We start from the raw sequence: 12,219 nt of genomic DNA on the forward strand, positions 1-12,219 counted from the left end.
GAATTTCTGCGAATGGCTTGGAACGACCACATTGCTTTCCATCACCCTAAGCAGATGACCTATATTCCGGACAGATTTGCTCAACCGAAAAGTGCCAGCGAATAGTAGAGTTCTTTGACAATCAGACCGAGGGACGGGTGCAGTGGATGGTTGAATGGTTTCCAACGGACGAGTTCATTATCCGGTCCAGGGATGCTCCGCCTTTGGTGTTGATCGGGTTGAGAGGGATATATCCATATGTCCCTATGCGAGTTATGAGGCAAGCAGGCAGAAAGCAGGTTGTACCAAGGGTCGTCAGATGAGTCATTTCAGGGTAGATTTCCAAGACGATGACATACGTTACAAGTGCTAAGCTCAGCACATGTGGCACTACAAAATCATTATGGAGAAAAGCATTGTTGATCCAGACAGATATCACGCGGGGTGCGAGCCTCTCTACCCTGCATGGTTGGAGGACAATTTGAAAGGAGCAGTGACACCAAGGACTGGTTGAGGGAATAGAATCATAGACGAGGAAGCTGAAGCCAAGTCAAATACAACAGGTTGCGCAAGATAGTCCACGACTCTGAGAATGAGCATTGGGAGATACATGAGAGGAACGTGAGGTTAATCGAGGAATGGAAAGATATGGCAGTCACTTCCAATAGAAAACTGGAATACCTGGAGCGAGGAATAGTGGAGCTGGAGGGCAAAGTTATAAAAAGGATTGAAAACTATCAGAATGCTGAAGGAGCCGAGCGAGGACATCTGGCCCGAGCCTACTTGCTACTGGGACTGCGCAAGCTGGGAGATGTGTTTGATGGAGTCCGGAAGATCGAATCTGGGGAAGGTCCTTCTAGGACCAAATAGATTAGATTTACTTGTTTTTCTTAAAATGTAATAAGCTCAAGTGCCAGTAGCGACTTATTTTATTATTTTAGTGTTGTTTTGGATTAGTCTACTTTTATATTATGAAATGAAGCATTTATTGGCATTTTAAGTTCTCCAAATTTATTTGTCGCTAGGCCTACCTCGGGCACAATGAGGCTCCCAAATTAGGATGCGAGTTTATATCTCGCACTATGTGTTTAAATACTGCAAACATTTCAGGATCCCTACTAACTTGTTACCTTATTGTTTTGTTTATTTTTTATTATTATTCCCATCCCCATAGGTTGGTTCATCCATACTGGCCTAGTCAGCATATCATACTAGATCTAGATGCCCTCCACCTCCTCCTCCTCCTCCAAGCAACACCAAAAACAGAGGAAAATCAAAGATGGACGACTTAAGTGGAATCTGAAAGGAAAACATTGAGAACGCAGAGACCTCCGATGGCTATAGTACTCCGGCCCCGAATGACCTGGTTTTGAGACTTGAGCAGAAGATACTAGAACTTCATGGAGAACTTGAGCAGGTCCGCAACCTGGCAAACTTGTCACTCACCCTCAATGTCCCTAATATCCACCAACAGAACGCAAAGAACCTAACACCTACTCAAAACACACAAAACTAACAGCCGCAAAATCCTACCATACCAAATCAATACGCAACTCCACCACAAAATATCAATCCATTACCAATACCAACTCCACCACCATAGCATCAACCAATCCTGTACCCACCAACCACCACTTACCATACTTCCCAAAATTCACCACCACTCAATCCCGATCCACAAAACTCCACCAATGACCATCACTATATCCAAGTCTCTGGCACCCATCAGAGCAATCCCATATACGTGGAAACTATACCACTTTCTACCCAACCAATCTCCTGTGCATCGGAATCCTTTAAAAAGGACCTGCTCATTAAGAACATGGCCGGAGAACTCAAGAAGTTAACAAGCCGAGTTCAAGGTGTTGAAGGCGATAGGGGAATAAAAGGTTTGAACTATGAAGATCTGTGCATACAACCCGATGTAGAACTGCCAAAAGGGTACAAACCTCCCAAGTTAGAAATGTTCAATGGTACAGGTGATCCTAGGGTTCACCTAAGGACTTACTGTGATAAGCTCGTTGGGGTTGGGAAAGATGAAAAGATTCAAATGAAGCTCTTTATGAGGAGACTTACCGGGGATGCGTTGTCTTGGTATATCAGACAGAATCCTAAGAAATGGTCAAATTGGGTAAGCATGGCATCAAATTTCATGGATCGGTTCAGGTTCAACATAGAAAATGTACCTGATGTCTTCTACATCCAGAATCTCAAGAAGAAGCCTACTGAGACTTTTCGCGAATATGCTACTCGTTGGAGGTTGGAAGCCGCCAAGGTCAGGTCCGCTTTGGATGAAGAACAGATGAATAAATTCTTCGTCAAAGCACAGGATCCACAATACTATGAGAGACTGATGGTCATAAAAAATCACAAATTCTCTGATATTATCAAGCTTGGAGAAAGGATCGAGGAAAGAATCAAGAGCGGGATGGTAACAAATTTCGAGGCACTACAAGCCACGAATAAGGCACTCCAATTAGGTGGCATATCGAATAAAAGAGATGTTGAGGCAGTAATGGTGGCCCAGAAAAACTCCACTCACATACCAAACACCCCTACCCACATACCAGATACCTCCACCTACATACCAGGAATCTCCACCCGCATATCAAACACCTCCACCTACATACCAAGCATCACGACCTACATATCAACCCTCATCTCCCAGATATTCCCAACCAGCCACTATCCATCACACCTATAATTCCCAACCATCCCACTTCCAATCACCACCAACTCGCCAAAATTATCCAAGACCAAGACCCAACTTCGACGCAAGCCACCCAGATAATACACCGCCATTGCTGAGCCCATCGACCAATTGTATGAAAGGTTAAAGGCTGCAGGTTACGTCACTTCTATTCCTGCTGTGGCACTAGAAAATCCAACCCAATTGATCAATCCGAACAAAACCTGTGCATACCACTCCGGTATAAAAGGCCACACTACTGTTGAGTGCCGAACATTGAAGGATAAGATCCAGACACTAATTGACAACAAGGTCATACAAGCGAAGAAAGTCGCACCTAAAGTCCGCAACAATCCCCTCCCTGATCATAGAGGTGACAATATACATGTTATAGAAACAAATGAGGAATGGGACCCTGAGGGGTCAATTGGGCTCATCCAAGAAAGCGATGATCGTAAGGTTGCAGTTACACTCACTCCTATCATGGTTCAGACTCAGGCACCTATTGACGTTGAGGTAACTACATCAGTTCCATTCGAGGTGGAAGTAACTCTGCCCGTAGCCACCTCCGCTCCATTTGAAGTAGAAGTGGTCACACCTTTTACTGTGAAGGTGTCAACCACACCCCCATTCAACTCAAAAGCGATACCCTAGGATTATCTCGCCGAGGCTCAACAAAAAGGGAAGACTAAGATAGAAGAATCTGATGCGCACAAGGGATGACTAGAACTGGAAGAGTCTACACACCTGAACACCTGGGAGGGTCTAGTAAGGATGCCACTGCTAGGAAGCCTATCATTGAGACCGGACCGGATGACTTGTGGAGGAAAGTACAGGAAAAAGAGTATTCTGTTGTTGACCATCTGAACAAAGTTCCTGCTCAGATATCTATCCTATCGCTGCTACAGAATTCAGAAGCACACAAGAACGCCTTGATGAAAGTACTGAGCGAGGCTTATGTACCCAATAATATCACTAGTGGAGAAATGGCCAACATGGTCGGACAGGTGTTGGAGAGCCATAAAATTATCTTTCACGAAGATGAGCTGCCGCCCGAAGGTCTAAATCACAATTGAGCATTGCATATTACGGTACAATTTGAAGACAAGTTTATTGCCAGAGTCCTGGTTGATGGAGGCTCGAGTCTAAATATTTGTCCACTGGATACCCTGAAAAGGTTGGACAAAGTTTTCCATAAAATATGGAGTGGAAGCATGAATGTAAAGGCTTTCGATGGGTCCCAGAGGGCCACAATCGGGGAAATCAACCTTTGCTTGCAGATGGGACCAACTTGGTTCGACGTTGAATTCCAAGTGCTCAACATACCAGCCTCATATAATCTTCTGTTGGGCCGCCCATGGATCCATGATGCTGGAGCCGTGCCCTTCACACTACATCAAGTCGTAAAATTTGAATGGAACCATCAGGAGGTAATCATTCATGGAGATGGGAGTAACCCCATCTACACTAGTCAAACCATCTTGCCCATTGGACATAGAAGGAGGCTAGGAGGGGAAACCTATCATCACATTGAATGGGTCAATGCCGTCGAGAAGGATAAGTGGTGGAGTAGCAAAATAGAAAGCATACTAGCATGGTCCGGATATGAACTCGGCAAAGGATTGGGAAAGAACCTCCAGGGTATCACCAAGTCGATACAGCTGAAAAATCATGGCACCACCTTTGTGCTCGGATACCAGTATACATGGCAAGAGTACAGGGAGTGGTCGCCTCCATGGCGTGGACCGTATTAACCTCTTGAGCAATCGATACCCCGTTTGGAATAAACTTTCAATCAGACAGACATAATATGGGAAACTGCTGAAGAAGAAGCACTAGCTGGCTAAAGGACTTATTCTTGGAAGATGAGGATATGGACTGTAGTGCCATAATTGAAGAAGAGAAGGAAGAAGTCCTCTCCATTCAGACCATGGCAAAGGGAGCTATTCTCAAAAACTGGACCACCACACCATCCCGAGCCCGCCGAGTCCCTAGGTAGTTTGGTAGAATTTATAGCTGTTCTAGGCATTTAAATTTTTCAGCAATTTTGTTTTACAATTTCTTGTTTCAAATAAATGCTCGATCCGCTGAGCCAAGCTTTACTTAAAAAAATTTCTCAGTTTTAATCAAATGCATTTATCCTTTATCATTATTCATTACTAATGTTATATTTTTCCCTTCTACAATGTTATTATTACTTTTCCTGATAAACCAGTGACTGTGAAATGTAATGAGGCAACGCAACATGAGAATAGTGACTCAGAGGAAGAAGATGAGATACCCGAGGAAATTGTCAGAGAAGTTGAGAATTTTGAGAACAAGCCTAAATCCAACTTGGACGAAATAGAAGCAGTAAATTTGGGAGACGCCGATACCGTCAAATAGACCCGCATCAGCATTCACTTGTCACCAACAACAAAGGAAGAGTACACCCGTTTCCTAAAAGGATATGACAACATTTTAGCATGGTCATATAATGACATGACCGGGTTGAGCACTTCCATAGTGGCTCACAAGTTGCCTACCAATCCCATATGTCCGCCAGTCAAGTAGAAACTCAGAAAATTCAAACCAAACATGAGTTTGAAGATCAAGGAGGAAGTCATCAAGTAGATCAAAGCCAAAATTCTCAGGGTGGCTGAATACCCAACCTGGTTAGCTAACATTGTGCCAGTTCCAAAGAAGAACGGGAAGATTCGAGTATGTATTGATTATCGAGATTTAAATAGAGCAAGTCCTAAAGACGACTTCCCACTGCCAAATATACACATCCTGATCGATAATTGCCCCAAGCATGAGCTCCAATCCTTTGTAGATTGCTTCGTAGGTTATCACCAGATCTGGATGGGTGAAGAAGATGCCGAGAAGACAGCTTTTATTACGCCTTGGGGTGTATACTTCTACAAGATGATGCCATTTGGTTTAAAGAATGTTGGGGCTACATACATGAGGGCCATGACAACCATCATCCATGATATGATACACAAAGAAATAGAGGTGTGTGTGGACGATGTCATTATCAAATCCAAGAGGGTCGAAGATCACATAACAGACTTGAGGAAGTTCTTCGATAGGCTAAGGAGGTACAATTTGAAGTTGAACCCTGCAAACTGTGCATTCGGGGTTCCTATAGGAAAGTTACTGGGTTTCATCGTCAGTCGCCGGGGGATCAAGCTGGATCCGTCTAAAGTCAAAGTTATTTAGGAGTTACCACCACCTAAGAGCAAAAAGGACGTAATGAGCTTCCTGGGATAGCTCAACTACATCAGCCGATTCATAGAACTGTCCATACTAATATGTGAACCCATCTTCAAGATGTTGAGGAAAGATGTCGAGACAAGTTGGACTGAGGATTGTCAAAAAACTTTTGACAAGATCAAGGAATACCTGTCCACACCACCAGTTTTGGTCCCGCCAGAACCAGGATGACCTCTGCTACTTTACCTATCAGTGTTAGATGGAGCCTTCGGATGTGTTTTGGGACAGCATGATGAGATAGGAAGAAAGGAACAAGTCATATATTACCTGAGTAAGAAATTCACACCTTACGAAGCGTGGTATTCTCTATATGAACGCACTTGCTGTGCTTTGACCTGGACAGGAAGTTGAGGCATTACTTTTGTGCCTACACTACGTACCTTATATCCAGGATGGATCCTCTGAAGTACATATTTCATAAGCCCATGCCTACTGGGAAGCTGGCTAAATGGCAGATACTACTGAGTGAGTTCGACATCGTCTTTGTAACTCAAAAGGTAGTCAAGGGACAAGCATTGATAGATCACCTCACTAAAAATCCAGTGGGAGGAGAATACGAACCCTTGAAAATATATTTTCCTAATGAAGAAGTATCATTTGTAGGAGAAGACATTACGGAAGCATACAACGGTTGGAGGATGTTCTTTGATGGAGTCGCAAATTTCAAAGGAGTAGGCATTGGAGCAGTTCTGGTATCAGAAATGGGTCAGCATTATCCGGTATCTACTAAACTCATATTTCCCTGCACCAACAACATGGCAGAATATGAAGCCTGCATACTAGGGCTCAACATGGAAGTCGACATGAACATCCAGGAGTTGTTGGTGATCAGCGATTCAGATTTGCTTGTGCACCAGGTGCAAGGAGAATGGGCTTCGAAGAATTCCAAGATATTTATATATCTACACCATGTGCAGGAATTGAAAAGGAGGTTCACGAAGATAGAATTCCAACATGTGCCCAGAATTCAGAATGAGTTCACCAACGCATTAGCCACTTTGTCATCAATGATACAGCATCCAGATAAGAACTATATTGATCCCATTCCGGTAAGGATCCATAATCAACCGACATATTGTGCTCATGTCGTAGAAGAAGCAAATGGAAAGCCTTGGTTTCATGACATCAAGGAGTACTTATCAAAAGAAGAATATCCGGAGCACGCAAATCACATTCATAAATGCACGCTCCGTAGGTTGTCAAATCACTTCTTCCACAATGGAGGGAACTTGTATAGAAGAACTCCAGATTTGGGTTTGCTAAGGTGTGTCGACACAAAGGAAGCTTCTAAGCTACTTGAGGATGTGCATGCTGGGACATGTGGCCCACACATGAATGGTTTCATCATGGCCAAAAAGATACTCAGGGCAGGTTACTTTTGGATGACCATGAAGACGGATTGTATTCAGTATGTTCACAAATTCTTTCAATGTCAAGTGCATGCCGACATGATAAAAGTGCCACCAAATGAGCTCAATGCAACAAGCTCACCTTGGCCATTCGCTGCCTGGGAAATGGATGTTATTGGTTCGATTGAGCCCATGGCTTCAAACGGACACCAGTTTATTCTAGTAGCCATTGACTACTTCACAAAATGGGTAGAAGTCGTATCTTACAAAATTGTAACCAAGAAAGTCGTCGTAGATTTTGTCAAGGATCATATTGTCTGTCGGTTCGGAGTTCCTGAGACCATTATCACTGACAATGCCACCAACCTCAACAGTGATCTAATGAAAGTTATATGTGAAACCTTCAAAATCAAGCACAAGAATTCCACCGCCTACAGACCTTAGATGAATGGAGCCGTAGAAGCCGCCAACAAAAACATTAAGAAGATAATAAGGAAAATAGTAGAGAATCACAAGCAGTGGCATGAGAAATTACCCTTTGCTCTATTAGGGTACCGCACCACAGTTAGCACATCAACGGGGGCAACCCCCTATATGCTGGTCTATTGTACCGAGGCTGTCATCCCAGTCGAGGTAGAGATTCCTTCTTTAAGAGTCATACAGGAAGTTGAGCTCAGCGATGCGGAATGGATAAGAAGTCGTTATGAGCAGTTGGCCCTTATCGATGGAAAGAGAATGAATGCAATATGTCATGGTCAGCTTTATCAGAACAGAATGTCTAGAGCTTTCAACAAAAGGGTCAGACCAAGACAGTTTGCACCAAGGCAACTGGTATTGAAGAAGATTTTCCCATACCAAGATAAAGCCAAAGGGAAATTCTCTCCCAACTGGCAAGGTCCGTATATGGTTCATAGAGTACTAACAGGATGAGCACTCATACTTGCAGAAATGGATGGAGAAATCTGGCCAAAACCAATAAATTCAGACGCAGTCAAGAGATACTATGCTTAGATTATTTCACATTTCTTTTCTAATGTAGTTGAACTACGCTTGACCTGATTCCCGTTTAAGAAGGGATACGTAGGCAACCTTATGGGTTCGGTCATATCATAATAAAAATTTTATTTTCCCCCAGAATCAGAAACTGGTGCAGAATTTTGAGGAGGGACCTCAAAATTCTAGAGCAAGTCCAGCCAACGCCGTCTTGTGCCAGGAAGTCAATAATTAGTCAAGAACTGGGGAAGAATTTTGAGAAGGATTCTCAAAATTCCAAAAACGATTTAGAAAGGTTCGTCATCTGCAAACAGTTAAAAATCATCTACCAAACTGGGGCAGAATTTTGAGGAGGACCCTCAAAATTCCAACATAAGAGAGCTGCAATGCCTTTGAAATGTGTCACAGTCGCTAGTTCATCAAAAGTTACTTGATATATCAATACGTCTCCAAAACAATCATATTTTATCAATGAATGCATATTTTTGAAAGTTCTATTTTTATAACAGTCAGGCGCTATCTAGGGGAACTCGAAGGGGGCTTCCAGAGCAGAGCAGAACAAGGCCGACAGGCAAAGCAAGAACCAACCTCCCCTTATGAAACTTATGATTTTTCTTTGAATGAAGGCACATTTGACAATAGAATTCTCATACAAAGCAAATTCACCATCCATCCGGCCGTTAGACGCTGAACATATCCCAGCTAAGATATACACTACCCCTTATATGTTATTTTCTCTTTGCATGAGTCTAATCCTTGACTCCATATTTGCATGAGTCTGTCACGACCTGGATTTTCCACCCTCGGGAGTCGTGATGGCGCCTACTAATGAGAGCTAGGCAAGCCAAATGTTTAAAACACCTTTCCTGCTTCCTTTCAACAATATAATAAGCGAGACAAAATCTAAACGAAAGACTTTAAATTTAAAACAAATGAAAATCAAAGGTGCGGAAGTTTGAACTAAAATGCTACCTAGAGTTTGGTGTCACTAGCTCACGGACTACTACAGAATGCTACAAACAATGTCTGAAAGGAAAATACATCGTGTTTTCCTGTTACAAGATAAACAAACAAAAAACATGGAAAGGGACTTCGGCCTGCGAACGCCAGCTAGGCTACCTCGAGAGTCCCTGGGCTGAAAATAGCTCCCAAAAGTCCTACTGTTGCGGTCCGAAAGCTGCTCCCTGATCTGTGCACAAAAATGCACAGAGTGCAGCATCAGCACAACCGACCCCATGTGCTGGTAAGTGCCTGGCCTAACCCCGACGAAGTAGTGACGAGGCTAGACAGGACCTACCACAATTAACCTGTACAGATATATATAACAAGTGCAATAAACAATAACAAGATAATACAAAGTAAAGCTGGGAGGGGACATGCTATCGGGGAGTGACAGATAAAAATGAAGTATCGGAAATAAACAGAAGAAACTCTGGTTTCCATAATATATATATATATAGTGGATGGCGTGCCACACGATCCCATAATATCATATATAAGTGGACAGCGTGCTACACGATCCCATAATATCATATATAAGTGGACGGCGTGCCACACGATCCCATAATATCATATAAAAGTGGACGACGTGCCACACGATCCCATAATATCATATATAAATGGACGGCATGCCACACGATCCCATAATATCATATAATATCTGACTTCATATAGTAGACCCCTTCAGGGGAGGATAACAACTCAATACCTTTAACCCGACAAGGGTACAACTAACAGCCCAAAATATCCTGACAAGGGAGAGTATATATCAGTCTACACATCCCGACAAGGGAGTACTCACAACACATTCTCTTTTTAAATCACTTCTTCCTCAACTAACACATTCATGTTCGAGCTAACGCTCCAAAAGTACACCAATCACAATTCTACCTTAATCGTTCACATTATATGAAACTCATCAAGTAAACAAGGAGATTGTGTCACATTATTCGAATTAAAAGCAATTAAGACCCACGGTCATGCTAGACTCTGGTGCATAGATAACCGTCACCATGACTATACACCGTACTCCACATTAGCAAGTAGCAAATAACATCCTAATCCTATTCCCTCAAGCCAAAGTTAGAACAAACACTTACCTCGAACTTCCACGGCCAACTCAAGCCTCAAACACCGCTTTTGCCACGAGTATCAGACTCCAAATGGCCCAAATCTAGTCAATTCAATTTCATAATGTAAATAACACTTCGCGTAACTGATTCTACAATTAAATTCTAAGCTAATATGCAAAATTATGTAAAATGACCAAAATGCCCCTCAGGCCCACATCTCAGAATCGGGTAAAATTTACATTTTCAGAATCCTCATACCCTCACGAGTCTAACCATACTAAAATTACTCAAATTCGACCACAACTCGGCTTTCAAATTCTCAATTCAAGTCTATGGAATTTTCTACCATTTTTTTTAACCCAAAACGCTAATTTGTTGATAAAAACAATAATAGATTCATGTAATTTAACCAAATTCGAGTTAAAATCATTTACTCCAATCAATATGGTGATTCTCAATTCAATTCCTCACTATTCATCTTCTTCTTTCCCCCAAAATAGCATTTTCAAGACCCACCCTTAGGGTTCATACAATATCCCATTACAACTTCAAATAAAACTCATAAACATGCTATCCATACTCCAATATTACATATATATGAAGCTCAAGTGAAGGAATTATCTTTTGGTGGAGGAATCTCATTTTTTTCTCTTTTTGGTGTTCTTGAAGATTCAACCCATTTCCTATGGATTTGATCCATAATAATGTTAGTATTCTCACCTAGTGATGTTATATAATCATCTTTATGCCAAAATAACTTACCTTAAAGTGTATCCATGCTGGAAGAGCTTCTTCTTCTCTCTAAAATTCATTCCAAGTTGAAGAACTAACTCATTCTCTCTCTAAACCCACGTTTTCAGCTCTTTAAAATTCAACTCTAGTTCTACGTAGCCTCCTTGCGTAGCCTACGCATGAAACCTACACAAGAGGCTTTCAATTTGGCCAAATTCTGATTTTTGCTACGCATGTTGCGTAGCCATATGCAGGTTGCGTAACCTGCTCTGCTAACTCTTTGTAAAACGGCTATAACTTTCTGTATACACCTCCAAATTCAATCTGTTTGATGTTATGGAAACTAGACTCATAGAGCTTTAATTTGATAGGTTGTGCCTCACACCAATCCTTATATATATGTAGATATGCTCGTACAAAGTGAGGTCTTGTGCGTACTCATTTGCAACTTTAGTCTATTATGAAATTTTCCAACTTGGCTTAGACTTAGGACTTTCCTTAGACCCCATATCTCTTCTAATATGCCTCGTACACCTATTATCATATCTAATTGGTATCCATCATATTAATAGTCCTCGAATGAGAAGTAGAGTCGACCCCCAAACACTTAGCATAACTTATCGCTTTTCTCACACATCTCTAACTCCCAAATTTTGACTAACTCCCAACTTTTCCAAAATTTTTGCCAGAGTTTCCTTTGTAACTAGGCCTATCCACCTGTCAGAGAATCCCAAGAACCAATCATAACAACACATACACAATCCAATCAACGTAACACCACACGAAAAATAATTCTGATAGTGACCTCATAAGCAATATGTTGCTAGAAAAGAAACGCCATATACATCAACTATTTAAGTGATACTCAACTCATAGCAGGTAAGTTCTTGACATTTTCATGAAACATAGAAATAAATATTTAAATTAAAGATGACATTATTAGGTCATCACAGAGTCTAATCTCTGACTCCACATTTGCTTGAGTCTAATCCTTGACTCCATATTTGCATGAGTCTAATCCTTGACTCCATATTTGCATAAGTCTGATATTTGACTCCATATGTGCATGAATCTAATCCTTGACTCCATATTTGCATGAGTCTATCTCTGACTCCAAATTTGCATGAGTTTAATTCTTGACTCCATA

Source organism: Nicotiana sylvestris, chromosome 3, assembly GCF_000393655.2.
Source record: "Nicotiana sylvestris chromosome 3, ASM39365v2, whole genome shotgun sequence".
In the NCBI taxonomy this organism is placed as follows: Eukaryota; Viridiplantae; Streptophyta; class Magnoliopsida; order Solanales; family Solanaceae; genus Nicotiana; species Nicotiana sylvestris.